This window comes from Ailuropoda melanoleuca, chromosome 11, assembly GCF_002007445.2.
Source record: "Ailuropoda melanoleuca isolate Jingjing chromosome 11, ASM200744v2, whole genome shotgun sequence".
Classification (NCBI taxonomy): Eukaryota; Metazoa; Chordata; class Mammalia; order Carnivora; family Ursidae; genus Ailuropoda; species Ailuropoda melanoleuca.
The window spans coordinates 11,806,984-11,820,634 of NC_048228.1; the positions used below are offsets into that span (position 1 = coordinate 11,806,984).

The 13,651-nt window shown below is 41.8% G+C and overlaps 1 protein-coding gene across 1 annotated transcript in view; it reads right to left on the reverse strand.

Moving 5' to 3' along the window:
- The window catches only part of LOC100478734 (F-box only protein 42), an 89,023-nt gene extending 81,585 nt beyond the window's left edge, over positions 1 to 7,438 (reverse strand). Inside the window, exon 1 of the mRNA XM_034672082.1 lies at positions 6,993 to 7,438. The gene's annotated coding sequence lies outside the window, so the exon portion shown is untranslated. The remainder of the gene's footprint in view (positions 1 to 6,992) is intronic.
- Between the last annotated feature and the right edge of the window lie 6,213 nt (positions 7,439 to 13,651).

The window sequence follows — 13,651 nt, forward strand, 5'->3', positions numbered from 1 at the left end:
TAAAAAAAAAAAAAAAAAAAAAGAACCGCATGATTGAGCCGCACAATCAATCCACCGGCTGAGCCAGCCAGGCGCCCCTTGTCCCCAGTTTTAATGTTCCATAAGAATATAACAACATCTAACATTTGGATGTTGATATGTGCTACACAATGTGCTAAGAAGTTCACATACATTGCCATATTTAATTGTCCCACAACACAGGCATCATTATCCTAATTTTACAGACGAAAAAACTGAGACTTAAAGAAGCCAAGATCTATGGATAGAACTAGGGTTGAGGGGCGCCTGGGTGGCAGAGCGGTTAAGCGTCTGCCTTCGGCTCAGGGCGTGATCCCGGCGTTATGGGATCGAGCCCCACGTCAGGCTCCTCTGCTATGAGCCTGCTTCTTCCTCTCCCACTCCCCCTGCTTGTGTTCCCTCTCTCGCTGGCTGTCTCTATCTCTGTCAAATAAATAAATAAAATCTTAAAAAAAAAAAAATCTTAAAAAAAAAAAAAAAAAGAACTAGGGTTGAGCCTGAGTCTACCTGGGGCAAAAGCCTAGGATCTTAATTACTATGTTAAAATAAATGGTTATCAGGCTATCCCACAGAGCATATATAAGCCATTAAGTTACCTTTTTGTGTGTGTGGTAACACATACCTAACATAAAATTTGCCATCTCAACCATTTCTAAGTGTGCATTTTGGTGGTCTTATGTATTCACATTGTTATAAAACCATTCCCCCACCATCCATCTCCATAACTTGTAATCATCCCAAACTGAGACTCTATAACATTAAACAATAATTCCCCAAACCCTCCTCTCCCTAGCCCTTGGCAACTACCATTCTACTTTCTGTCTCTATGAACTGGACTGCTCTAGGTACTTCATGTAAGTGGAATCATACAGTATTTCTTCTTTTTTGTCAGGCTTATTTCACCAACATGTCTTCAAAATTTGTTACCATTAAGTTACTTTTAAGTTAAATAAAACGTGAAATTTTAACCCACAGGTCATTACGCATCTCTACAGAGAATTACATTCCCAAATTCCATAGGATGTACGAAACACACTTTCGGAGGAGAGCAATGCATTCAGTAAGAAAAAGGGGGAGGGTGAGAAAAGTAAATCAAAATCTGAAGGACCCAGAGGGAAGTAAACCTTTAGATTCAGTAATAAGAGCAGCTTGCTTGATCTTGACCAGACCAAAGGATCTATTTGGGAAGATGTCATTTAAGTATCAAGTCAAAAGTTAAGAAAAACGGTCCTGCACAACACAATTCAAACACAATACTGTTTGATCCCAAGACAGATGCTGTTCCTTTCTGGCAACAGATAGCAAGACTACTACTAATAAAGCTCTAGGAGCACCTGGCTGGCGCAGTTGGTGGGGCATGTAACTCTTCACCTCAGGGGTGTGGGTTTGAGCCCCATGCTGGGTGTAGAGGTTGCTTAAAAATAAAATCTCAGGGGGCGCCTGGGTGGCACAGCGGTTAAGCGTCTGCCTTCGGCTCAGGGCGTGATCCCGGCGTTATGGGATCGAGCCCCACATCAGGCTCCTCCGCTATGAGCCTGCTTCTTCCTCTCCCACTCCCCCTGCTTGTGTTCCCTGCTCGCTGGCTGTCTCTATCTCTGTCGAATAAATAAAAAATAAATTAAAAAAAATAATAAATAAATAAAATCTAAAAAAAAAAGAAAGAAAGAAAAANAAAAGGAAAAAAGCTTTAAAAAGAAATATTGAAATAGAAGGATAAATTCCATTTCCCCTTCACTTCCATTTGAAAAGCCAGAAGATGGAAGAGGCAACATTTTAGTGAAACTGTATTGATGAATTCATAATATCAATCTTTCTCCAACCAATGCACCAAGAGCTTCATTCCAGAGAAAAAATTCCTTGTTCTCTATTAGCAACATGAACCAAGCATTTAAAATTAGATTAACAGGGGAGCCTGGGTGGCGCAGTACGTTAAGCATCCAACTCTTGGTTTTGGCTCAGGCTGTGATCTCATGGTCGTGAGAGAGAGCCCTGTGTCAGGCTCTGCAGTCAGGGCAAAGTCTGCTTAGATTCTCTCTCTCCCTCTGCCCCTCCCACATGCAGACACCCTCGCACTCTCTCTCTAAAATAAATAAATCTTAAAAAAATAAATAAAATGAGAATAATAAAGGAATAAATTTGGAAAGTATGCCATACTAGTGAATTCCTTAAAACAGATGAAATAAAAGTATTCAAAATAGGGGCGCCTGGCTGGCTCAGTCAGTAAAGCATGTGACTCTTGATCCTGGGGTTGTGAGCTCGAGCCCCACACTGGGAACACAGCTTATCTTAAAATGGATTATATATATATATATATATCCTAAATATCCTAAATCCTAAATATTAACTATTCTAAAGGAATATTAATAGGTGAAACTAAAACTTGTTTGCCTTTATAGAAATTAACTGAACTACCTCAAGTTTATATATTACTAGAAGATAAAATAAGTTACTGTCCACAGCAGTAAAATTTTACAAGTGACTATTACTTTATATAATACCTATTCATTTACCAGATTTACACATCTAAATAAGAATCAAGGCACAAGATTATTTCCACTTTAGAAACAAAACACAGAACAGTGACACTAGAAAAATTAAATCAAAAACTTGGGGGGAAACTTTACAACTTAAAAAGTAAAAATTTAATACAGAAAGAATCAAAATTCAAAGCAAATTTGCTTTCCAATACATCCATGAGTAAGGAAGAGCAAAATTAAGCTACAGGAATACCACTAAGTTGTAATTTTACAAGACATTTAGAAGGTCACAAAGAACAATTTAGTTCTTTTTTTTATTTCCGACATTTTTTTTTTGTTTAAAGGAAGCTATACTCAGAGCGATGGAGCCCCGAGTCAGGCTCTGTGCTCTGTGGAGAGTCTGACTGAGGACTCTCCCCCCTCTGCCTCTGGCCTTCCCAGCACAGGCGTGTGCGCTGTGTCACATTCCCTCTCTCTCTCTCCCCACCCCAAATAAATAAATCAATCTTAAAGTAAACTATATGGCCAACGTGGGGCTTGAACCACAACCTGGAGATCAAGAGTAGCATGCTCTATCAACTGAGCTAGCCAGCACCCCCGGGTCACAAAAAACAAGAAAATAAGCTGGGGGCACTTGGGTGGCTCAGTCAGTTGAGCATCCAACTCCTGGTTTTGGCTCAGGTCATGATCTCGGGGTCCTAAGATCGAACCCCATGTGGGGCTCCACTCTAAGTGTGGAGACTACTTGAGATACTCTTTCCCTCTGCCCCATCCCCCATTAGTAATCCCACGCTCCCTCTCAAATAAATAAATAAATCTAGAAAGAAAGAAAGAAAAAGAAAGAAAGAAAGAGAAAAAGAAAGAATGAATGAAAGAAAAGAAAAAAGAAAAGAAAGAATGAATTATGAGCATAATACTGGGCAATTTATTTTTTATCTTTCTAAAGTTTATTTATTTACTTAAGTAATTTCTACACCCAACATGGGGCTCCAACTCACAACCCTGAGATCAAGAGTCACGTGCTCTTCCAACTGAGACAGCCAGGTACCCCAAGACGGGGCAATTTTAAAATGACTTATAAGTCATATCCTTCTATATGTAACAAACTCACAATACAGAAAAATAAACAGATACATCACCTTCATTCTTCTGTCAACCACCACCTTAAAGCCCTCATTTTCAGTGCTGAATGTTTACGTGGTAACATGTAAACATGAGCGTTACCAAATTGTAAATGTCCTACTAATACTGCACCACATAAAGATTCTACACATCCAAAACCTCATAAAATGTTAGCAATATAGGTGACAACATGTTAAATTAATTACAAAACTACCACAGCACTAAGATGAAGAACTTGTATTGGGATACAGAAGTTCAATATCAGAGATGCTAAGCAACCTAAAATAGTTTAGTATAGTCCTGGGTTAAGTTGTCAGCTTCACCCAAAAAGGAAAAGGACCTTCTCGTTTAATTTATTATTGGGAGAAAGGAGATAGTACTAATAGCTACTTATAGTCAACATTCTAAGGGATTGACAAACATTAACTAAACATGATCAAATTAAAATCATACATTGCTGCTTCTGCCAGTTTACAAAACAAAAACAAAAACACCATCACTTTAAAGTTGTCACCATTTAGTAATCTGGGATATTTTCATTGCAGCTGCAATGTTTGTGTTTGTTGCCTGGCATATGACTCACTCTCAGGTTCTCCCAAGTCTCCGTTGGATTTTTGAGGATGCAGAAATCATAACTGGGGCATACTGTGTGGGAAGTGTCATGACAGTGAATGAATAAAAGGGGGAAAGAACTTAGGATAAAAAAATTTTTTAAGTTTTTATAAAAAGCAAGTCACTCACAAAAGGCAGATTTTTCTGCAGAATAGGAAAGGCTGTGGAGCCATCCTGGCCCTGCGAAACCTTCCTTGACTCCCTTGGTCGGATTCTGTGCACTTCTTAGTTCTTACACAACATACTTAACTGGTTTTCTTGTCTAGCTCCACAACCAGACTGTAGGCAACTTGAGACCAAAAGGCGTCCTATCTTAGAATCATTAGTACCTACTTCCCCAAATACCCAGAGTATATAGAGGGCCCTCAGTAGGGGGTTTTCATAAAACTGATCGCTGAATAATCAAACTTACATTTATCTGTTATTTCACAAAGGACTCTCACAAAATATTACTTTTTTTTTTTTTAAGATTTTTAAATTTATTTGACAGAGAGACAGCCAGCGAGAGAGGGAACACAAGCAGGGCGAGTGGGAGAGGAAGAAGCAGACTCCCAGCAGAGCAGGGAGCCTGATGCGGGGCTCTATCCCAGGACCCTGGGATCACACCCTCAGCCAAAGGCAGATGCTTAACAACTGAGCCACCCAGGCGCCCCAACATTACCTTTTCTGACCCACATAACCATCCTGAAGAAGAAAAGACATTAACCAAATGGCTTCTGGTTTTATAAAGAGTTGTTAATTCACTAAAACAACCTTGAAATCACAAAAGATAATCACTTATTTGTTCATCTTTGATATAACTTCTCCTTGGGACCTCAATATTCTTATAAAACCCAGAGGTTTTACTAGCATTTTCTGTGCCTGCTCTTCATAATAGGTAGGTACCACACACAGCTCTGAATCTTACAGGAGTCTAACTACATAAAGCAGGGTTACATGAAGGATCTTTTAGAAATCAGACAGTAAAGAACATCCAAAGCTATTTCTCCTGCTCCTGTTCTTTTTGTGACTGAGAAAGTAAGGAATTGCAAAGGGGAAAATGCTGGAAAGTGAATGATGTCATGGATGTCATGAAGTTGCATCAATACCTGATGATGATTTAGCACAACAATGCAACACATTATGCCAAGAAGCATAATGTCAAACCATCAGGATGTTTTACTGCATTATATCATGACTCTTAGCAAACTGAAATCTAAGGTGTCTCTCCAATTTTCTGTGAAGTTATTTGTTCAGGTTTATGTCCTTATGAAAGGCACTAAGAAAATCTACAAATCTCTATCAGAAAACCTTTAAGAAAAAGTCAAAGAATTAGCTATTACTAAACCAAACAGTTGTCATTTCAAGAATTAAAAGCTTTTTGAAGTAGACAAAACATCCGTGGGCCAATGTAGATTGAGTAGATTTATACTGGGTTTATCAAAAGCGAACAGTTACAGGGTATAAAATGACAACACACAATAGAAAGGACGCCCAATCAGATTATACACATGAATATGCTCAAAAGTTAGGAATCTGACAGAGTCACTATTCACTGTAAAAGCTACAAACTGAATTTTAAATATTCAATTCTAAACGATGGTGTTTCTCCTCTAATTTCCTTCTCCCTTTAAACCCATGATGTCATCATTTTAAACAAAAGGAAAACAAATTTAAGTTACAAAGATATTCGGTGTGTCCACGCCAAAGCCATTGCCTCACCTCAACATTTTCCCCATAGCACAATTCCAACTGATTCCATCATTTTTCAAGGAAGATACCACAAGGCTTCAAACCGGCTTCCCAACATGAGAAACAAAATCAAAATCTCCCAATTAGCAGATGAACAACAAAAACTTATTCTCACAAAGAAGAACAAGCATAGTACGTCCTTGCCAGCAAGTGAGAACTGGTAAGGTGTCTGAATCTTCACCCAGAGCAATCAGAATCCCCACGACAGAAAAGCCCAGAGACTTTGGCAGTTAAGGACAGCTTTTATTTTTCTAATAAAATTCGGGAGATTTAAAAGACAAAAGCAATTAGCTATTCCGAATCTCAAAAACACAAAGGTTTTCAAACAAACGAAGACGTCATTGGCACCTAAGTTAGTCTGCAGACACTATCAAGAGCTCAGAATCGGTTTTTCTCCGTTTACAAATTCGTTCCCACCCTCCACCGTTCCCTTTGCACAAACAATTCTCACAGCCACAACGTGGATTGCTATCTCAATCATGGAGACCCGCAGTTCCCACTTCGCCGGAGGGACACTCAAAAAGCTAAGCGGTAAGACAGGCTGCTTGTGTTTTATTTTTAAAACCAATTCCAGAATCTTCCCCTTTGCAGCTACGGCTTCACAGATGCTGGCCCCTAGCCGCAGCCCCAATTCTGGAAGGCACTGGACTCCGGCACCTCAGCGCAAGGCGTTAAAGATCCGGGGACTGGGCGAAAAGATTATCTGACACCCTGACAGCCATCCCTGCTCTGGTCACACACCCTTTCGTGGGCCCGGTGAGGGGATGTGAACCGCCCTGCTTGTGGAGAGGGGCCGGGTTCACTCCCATTCCAAGGGCTGGGTGGAAAGGGGCACTCCTCCTCCTCCTTGCCTAACCCAGAGAGGCCGAGGATGACGACAGCAAGGCCCCCAGGGCAGCCCGCACCGACCCCCGCGCAAGATGCGCGGCCCGAGCCGGGCCGGGGACGCCCCCTGCCCCCTGCGGGCCTGGGGCATAAAGGGCAGAAGGCGCCGGCTCCCCGCCGCGGCCCCAGGAGAGGGAGAAGCCTCACCTGGCCCAGCCCGCGCCACGCTCTCGGGTTCGCTCCGCTGGCGACGGCGATGAGGGAGCCGGGGATAGGGCCAGAGGAGAGGTGCTTCGCCTCAAGCGGCGCTTGCCGCACTGGGGAGGCTCACAGCTGGCGGGACCCCGAGCCGCCCGGAGCCGCCATCTTCCTCCACTCAAACGCCGCCGCCGCCGCTGCTGCTCTGGCCGGGAGAAGACAGCACGGAGTGCGCATGCGCCGGTATCCGGCGCGGAGGACACGCTCGCACGTACGTCAGCACGGCGGACCCGCGCGAGGCGGTCTGGAGATGGCGCCATGTTGGGAAGGGATGTGGTCACAGGCAGAGGTTCTCCAGAGGTTCTCCAGAGGCTGGAACTCCGCCCGGGGCAGTGAAGCTGGAGCGGGGAAACGTCGCACTTTTGCGCCCGCCTTCCTTGGGTTTCTAGAGCCGACCTTAGAGCTGCACCCACCATTCTTTGCACTTAGGCCTAGGGGTAACTGGTTAGCTTTCCCAATGGCTTGAGACTGGATAGAACTCGGGCCGGGAATTAACTGTTACTCATTTGGACCCTGGGGGCCCTGATGAGCACAAGGGAGGGCTCTGGTGAATGGAAGTGCCCTTGGACATCAACTGAAGAAGGGAAACTCAGGGCCTTGATCGTGCAATCGAAGCCTCCCTTAATGGAGGCAACCACGGTGTGACTTGATACTAGCTCCATTTTTCAGATGAGGAAAACTGAGGCGCAGAGTCGTATCAGTATATTTTTCCAAGGCCACACATGAGGGGTAAGGTGGGGGTGGGGGAGACAGGGCAGAATTTGGACTTAGGCATATATGATTCCCAAGCTCCAGTACTTTACGGTACCACTCTCACCAGGCGGTGGGGTCCAACAAAATACCCCTTCCAAGAGGGCAACCTGGTACGTAGGTGAGAATCTTCATGGAATCATGCGTTCAACAAGTGGTCCAAGGAAATGCCGGAGATACGGAGCTCAAGGGCTTCAGTCTTCACCGTTTGCACCTGAAACTGAAGCAATCTTCAGCTGCCAGTCCACCATTCTGGAATAAAGTGGGCCCTCTGGGGTATCTCTTGGGACATAAGTCTGGGTCAGAACCCAAGTCCCCTCTGAAGTTGGAAGGGCAAGGTGCTGTTGAGGAGACGTGGGTCAGCCTCACTCCAGAAAGCACTGGATCTGTGGTCCTCAGACTTGAATAATGCAGAGACCCCAGGGAGTATACTCTTGGAACCCCAGTATGAGAAACTCTGATTTAAGAAACTCAGAGTCTTTCATTTAGGAAATGTCACTATGAAAGAGAAACTTGGCAACCCTAACTTGTAAAAGAAATATTAAAATCTTGTCATTAAAAACCCCAAGCATAAAAATTGCCATAGAGCTTGCGACCAGTCCCACCAAAATACTCTAGAGAGCTCAATGTTAGAAACACTGGGCCAGCTATCAAGTGCTTCCTTTTAAAAAAACAGTTTCCAGGGCCTACCTTAGACCCCCCACCTCAGACTTTTTCTAAAACTTTCTAGGACTTTTGATGCTCAGGTTGGTTTGGAACTGCTGGATCATGTTAGAACAAGTTCAAATATAGAACCCCTCCCCCGAATCTCCTAAGTCAAAGACAGGAGATACTGCTGTTTTGTTCACTGCTGTATCATGTAATATAGAGACTGGCACACAGTAGACAATTACTAAATATGTGTTGAATAAGTGAACACATTGAGATTTTGACAACTAAGGGCATCTAGTCAAAAAATATTTAGTGAGCACCTATATGTGGCAAACCACGTAATATGTATAGTAACATTTTTAAATAAAACTAACAAAGCCCCATGCCCTCGTGGAGGTCCCCTAGAGTTACTGGGAGAGACAGACAATTAACAAGTAAATAAGCCAATGTAAAGTTATAAATTGTAATAAGCATGAAAGTATTACTATTAAAGAAAAATCTTCAATAGTAATCATAGCTGATGTTTATTGTGTGTTCTTATTATGTGTCAAACTGCTAAGTAGCTGCCATTGTTGTGCATATTTTGAAGATGAAGAAACTGAGGAGGGGCGCCTGGCTGGCTCAGTTGTGGAGCGTGGGGCTTGAACTCACAACCCTCAGATCAAGAGTCACATGCTCCACTGACTGAGCCAGCCAAGCACCCCTGTTTTGTTTTTTAGTTGCCACATAAAAGTTAAATCATACAGTATTTGTCTTTTTCTGTCTGACTTATTTCATTTAGCATAATACCCTGTAGGTCCATCATGTTGTCGCAGATGGCAAGATTTAGTTCTTTTTTTTATGGCTGAGTGATATTCCATTGTATAAATATATCACATCTTCTTTATCCATTCATCTATCAATGGACACTTAGATTGTTTCCATAGCTTAGCTATTGTAAATAATGCTGCAATAAATACAGAGATGCATATATCTTTTAGAATTAGTGTTTTTATATTCTTTGGATAAATACCCAGAAGTAGAATTGCTGGATGTTATGGTAGTTCTATTTTTGATTTTCTAAGAAATGTCCATACTGTTTTCCACAGTGGCTGCACCAATTTACATTCCCACCAATAGTGCACAAGGGTTTCCTTTTCTCCACTTCCTTGCCAACACTTGTTTTTTCTTGTGTTTTTGATAATAGCCATTTGCACATGTGTGAGATGATGTCTCTATGTGGTTTTGATTTTCATTTCTCTGATGATGAGTGATGCTGAGCACCAAAACCTATGCTATTGATCCCTATGCAATGTTCCTTCTGACAAACAGGAGGAGATAAGATTGAGGCCAGTTTATATATGATCTGAAATATCAGCAGGAAAACTGGATATTACCTTCTAGGTCATGGTGATCTGGGGGCAGAGAGGATGTGATGAAAATACCAGGGGCACCTGGGTGGCTCAGTGTGTTAAGCATCTGTCTTTGGCTCAGGTCATGATCCCAGGGTCCTGGGATCAAGCCCCACACTGGGCTCCCTGCTCAATGGGGAGCCTTCCTCTTCTTCTCCCTCTGCCTGCCGCTCCTCCTGCTTGTGCTCTCTCTCTGTCAAATAAATAAAATATTTAAAAAGAAAAGAAAATAGTATTTTAGAATAATCTCTCTGCAGTGTGAAGGCTGATTGGGACATGATTGGACACAATGGGACAAGAGATGAGGCTGAGGTGAGAGGGGCAGCAGTCACTTCTCTGTAAGTGTAAAAGAAAAGTTCGTTTTCCTCCAGAGTCTATTCCAATAATCAATTAGTGAAGTTCATTTCTTATGTATATACTCATGTAGAATAGGTAAGCTATTAACATAGAACAACATTCAAAAGGTACAAAAGGACATATAAAAATTAAGTCCATCCTACCAGTCCCCCAGCAACCTCTCTCCTCCATCAAAGTGACTACCATTACAAGTTCCTTATATCTTTCCAGAGAGGCGTACACAAACATATACGTACACATATGGGGTGCCTGCCTGGCTCAGTCAGAAGAGCATGCAACTCTTGATCTCTGGGTTGTGAGTTTGAGCCCCACATTGGGGGTAGAGATTACTTAAATTAAAAAAACAAACGAAAAACAAAACCAAAACAACCCATACACATTTAAATAAACCTACAGATAGCAGCAAACTATACATGTCGCTCTTTAGCTTGCTGCTTTTTTAAAAAATTTATTTAACTGTAATTCTCTGAGGTCATTTGATGTCAGCATATTTAGGACCATCAAAATTTTGTTAACAAATTGCATTCTATTCCTTTGTATGAATGTACCATGTATCTTTTAAACAAATGCTCCAGAGATGGACATTTGTCTCTACTGTTTCGTGACTATAAACAAAGTAGCAAAGAATATCTTTGTACTTTTGTTATTTGCATATGGGCAAATGTATCTGCAGGGAAATTTCCTAGAAATGCAATTGCTGGGTCAAAAGGCATGTACCCTTTAAATATTGGTAAGTTTGTTTGCTCTTTCTTTCTTTTTCTTTCTTTCTTTCTTTCTTTCTTTCTTTCTTTCTTTCTTTCTTTCTTTCCTTCCCATTTATTACTGTCTACATAGCCTCAGCTTGTGCATTAGATGGAAAGTTTTCTTACTGTGGGCTTTGCTCTTTTTTGGGGGAGGGGGGCAAAGGGAGAAGGAAAGAGAGAATCCCAAGCAGGCTCCAGGCTCACCAGCACAGAGCCCGATGGAGGGCTCAATCTCACAACCCTGAGATCATGACCTGAGTTGAAATCAAGAGTCAGATGCTTAACTGACTGAGTCACCCAGGCGCCCCTGGGCTTTGCTCTTAAGTCCTATCACATCTCAGTGTTTCATGTGGTGTATCAAAGGTGCCTCCAGTTCTGAGTACAAGTCCCAAACATGAACGGTGTATCAAATGTATTTCACAGGAAAGAGAAATTCATGTTTTAGGATATCTGTTAATATATGTATGTGCCCCTACTTCAACTTTTGCGGCTCTCCCCCAGTGGAAGAAAACCACCACAGTTCCTCAATTTTAGAGCGTATTTGGCCCCATCTTTGTATTTTGCAGTGAGGAAGGGACTTGCCCAAGGTCACAAGGGCCTATATGATTAACTAGGGCCGGTCTCTTGGTAGCCCATCTGTTGGAACAAAAGCTATTTCCTTTGCAGGATCCTCCAATGGTCTCTAAAATCTGTATCTTTCTGTTCTCCTAGAAAATTCAGTCCCAGGAATGCCCAACTAATTCCTTTGTTAGGGCGCATTGCCAAATATAACAAAATTGTAAGGAACTATCTCCCTCTGCTGGTCACATGCTACAACTACAAAGCCTTAAAAAAAAAAAAGGGGGTCCACTGCCTTGAAAAACTAATCACATCCCAAGAGTGACACTTAGGTGAGGCCTGATAGACAATCTCATCCACCCTGCTGTCCCTAAGGCTTAGTCAGGATAATTCATTTAAGAGAACAGGTTCACAGAAGAATGTATTCAAAATGAACACAGCTCCAGAGAGTGAACAAGACAAAATCCTTTTTCTTTGAAGTTGGTCAGGCTGTTCATAATATTAGTTACATTTTAGAGATTTTGAGCTAATGGAATATCCATGTGGAGATGCCAAGAAGAAGCCTAGCTATATGAATCGGAAACACCAGGGGAGGTCAGGGCTGGAAATCAACTTTGGGAATCTTTTTTTTTTTTTCAAAGATTTTATTTATTTATTTGACAGAGATAGAGACAGCCAGCGAGAGAGGGAACACAAGCAGGGGGGAGTGGGAGAGGAAGAAGCAGGCTCATAGCGGAGGAGCCTGATGTGGGGCTCGATCCCAGAACACTGGGATCACACCCTGAGCCGAAGGCAGACGCTTAACGAACGACTGTGCCACCCAGGCACCCCTCAACTTTGGGAATCTTTAGTGTTCAGTGAGTGGCTCACACCATGATCATCTAGGTAAAAATGACAGACTGAGGACACACCCAGAGATGATCCATATTTCAGAGACAGGAAGTCGTGAAACCAGAGAATTAGTAAGCACGTCACTTTAACTTCTAAAGACTAGTAACATTTAATACATGATTACAGTTTATAATAATAATTATTAGGAATACAATTGCAAAAATTCTCAACAGGAAGCTGTTACTTTAGGAAGATTAATGGCATGCTAAAACATGAGAAGAAACACATTTCAGGTTAGATAATTTGACATGATTACAGTTTATAATAATAATTATTAGGAATACAATTGCAAAAATTCTCAACAGGAAGCTGTTACTTTAGGAAGATTAATGGCATGCTAAAACATGAGAAGAAACACATTTCAGGTTAGATAATTTGATTTTTTTTTAAGATTATTTATTTATTTATTTATTTATTTATTTATTTATTTATTTGACAGAGATAGACAGCCAGCGAGAGAGGGAACACAAGCAGAGGGAGTGGGAGAGGAAGAAGCAGGCTCCCAGCAGAGGAGCCCGATGTGGGACTCGATCCCGAAACGCCGGGATCACGCCCTGAGCCGAAAGCAGACGCCTGACGACTGCGCTACCCAGGCGTCCCTAGATAATTTGATTTTAACAGCTAAATGCAACACTACCAAATGACAGCCTTTTAATACTGAGAGGCCTATAGGAACACATCAGTGAGAATAAAAATACATGGTGTTTACTTTTCCCTTGTTTTTGTGTTTTGGGAAAAAACGGATAGTTAGAGAATTTCAAGTCTTCTTAAAGAGGCAAGACACCACCGTAATGATAATAGCTAACCTTCGGAAGTCTTACTGCAGGTCAAGCACTATCTCATGCTTTTCAACATAGTAACTAGTTTAATTCTGACGATCTACCTCTGAAGTGGCTACTATTACTACTAGCTCTGTTTTTGTACACTCGGGGAAACTGGGGCACAGACACCTTAAGCAACTTCCTAAGATCACAGGAGCTTGTTCGAATCGGAAGTGTCCGAAGTCGAACTTTAAAGTTGAAGGTCTCTATCTCTGTACTGGAGGAAAATAAAACAGGAATACTGTTTAGGAAGACGCGTAAGAAAATTTTTAAGGAAACGTTAATGTATGTATCTGTCACTAACGACTCAGGAGAACTTTAGCAGTGCTGGTTGTCCAGCTCGGGGGCCAGTATTATCAACTAACGATATTTTTACTGAGGATACAAAGGAGGGTTAACAGATGCTTCTAATACTGCTTTATGTGCAGGAAAAACTGTAAAAATTT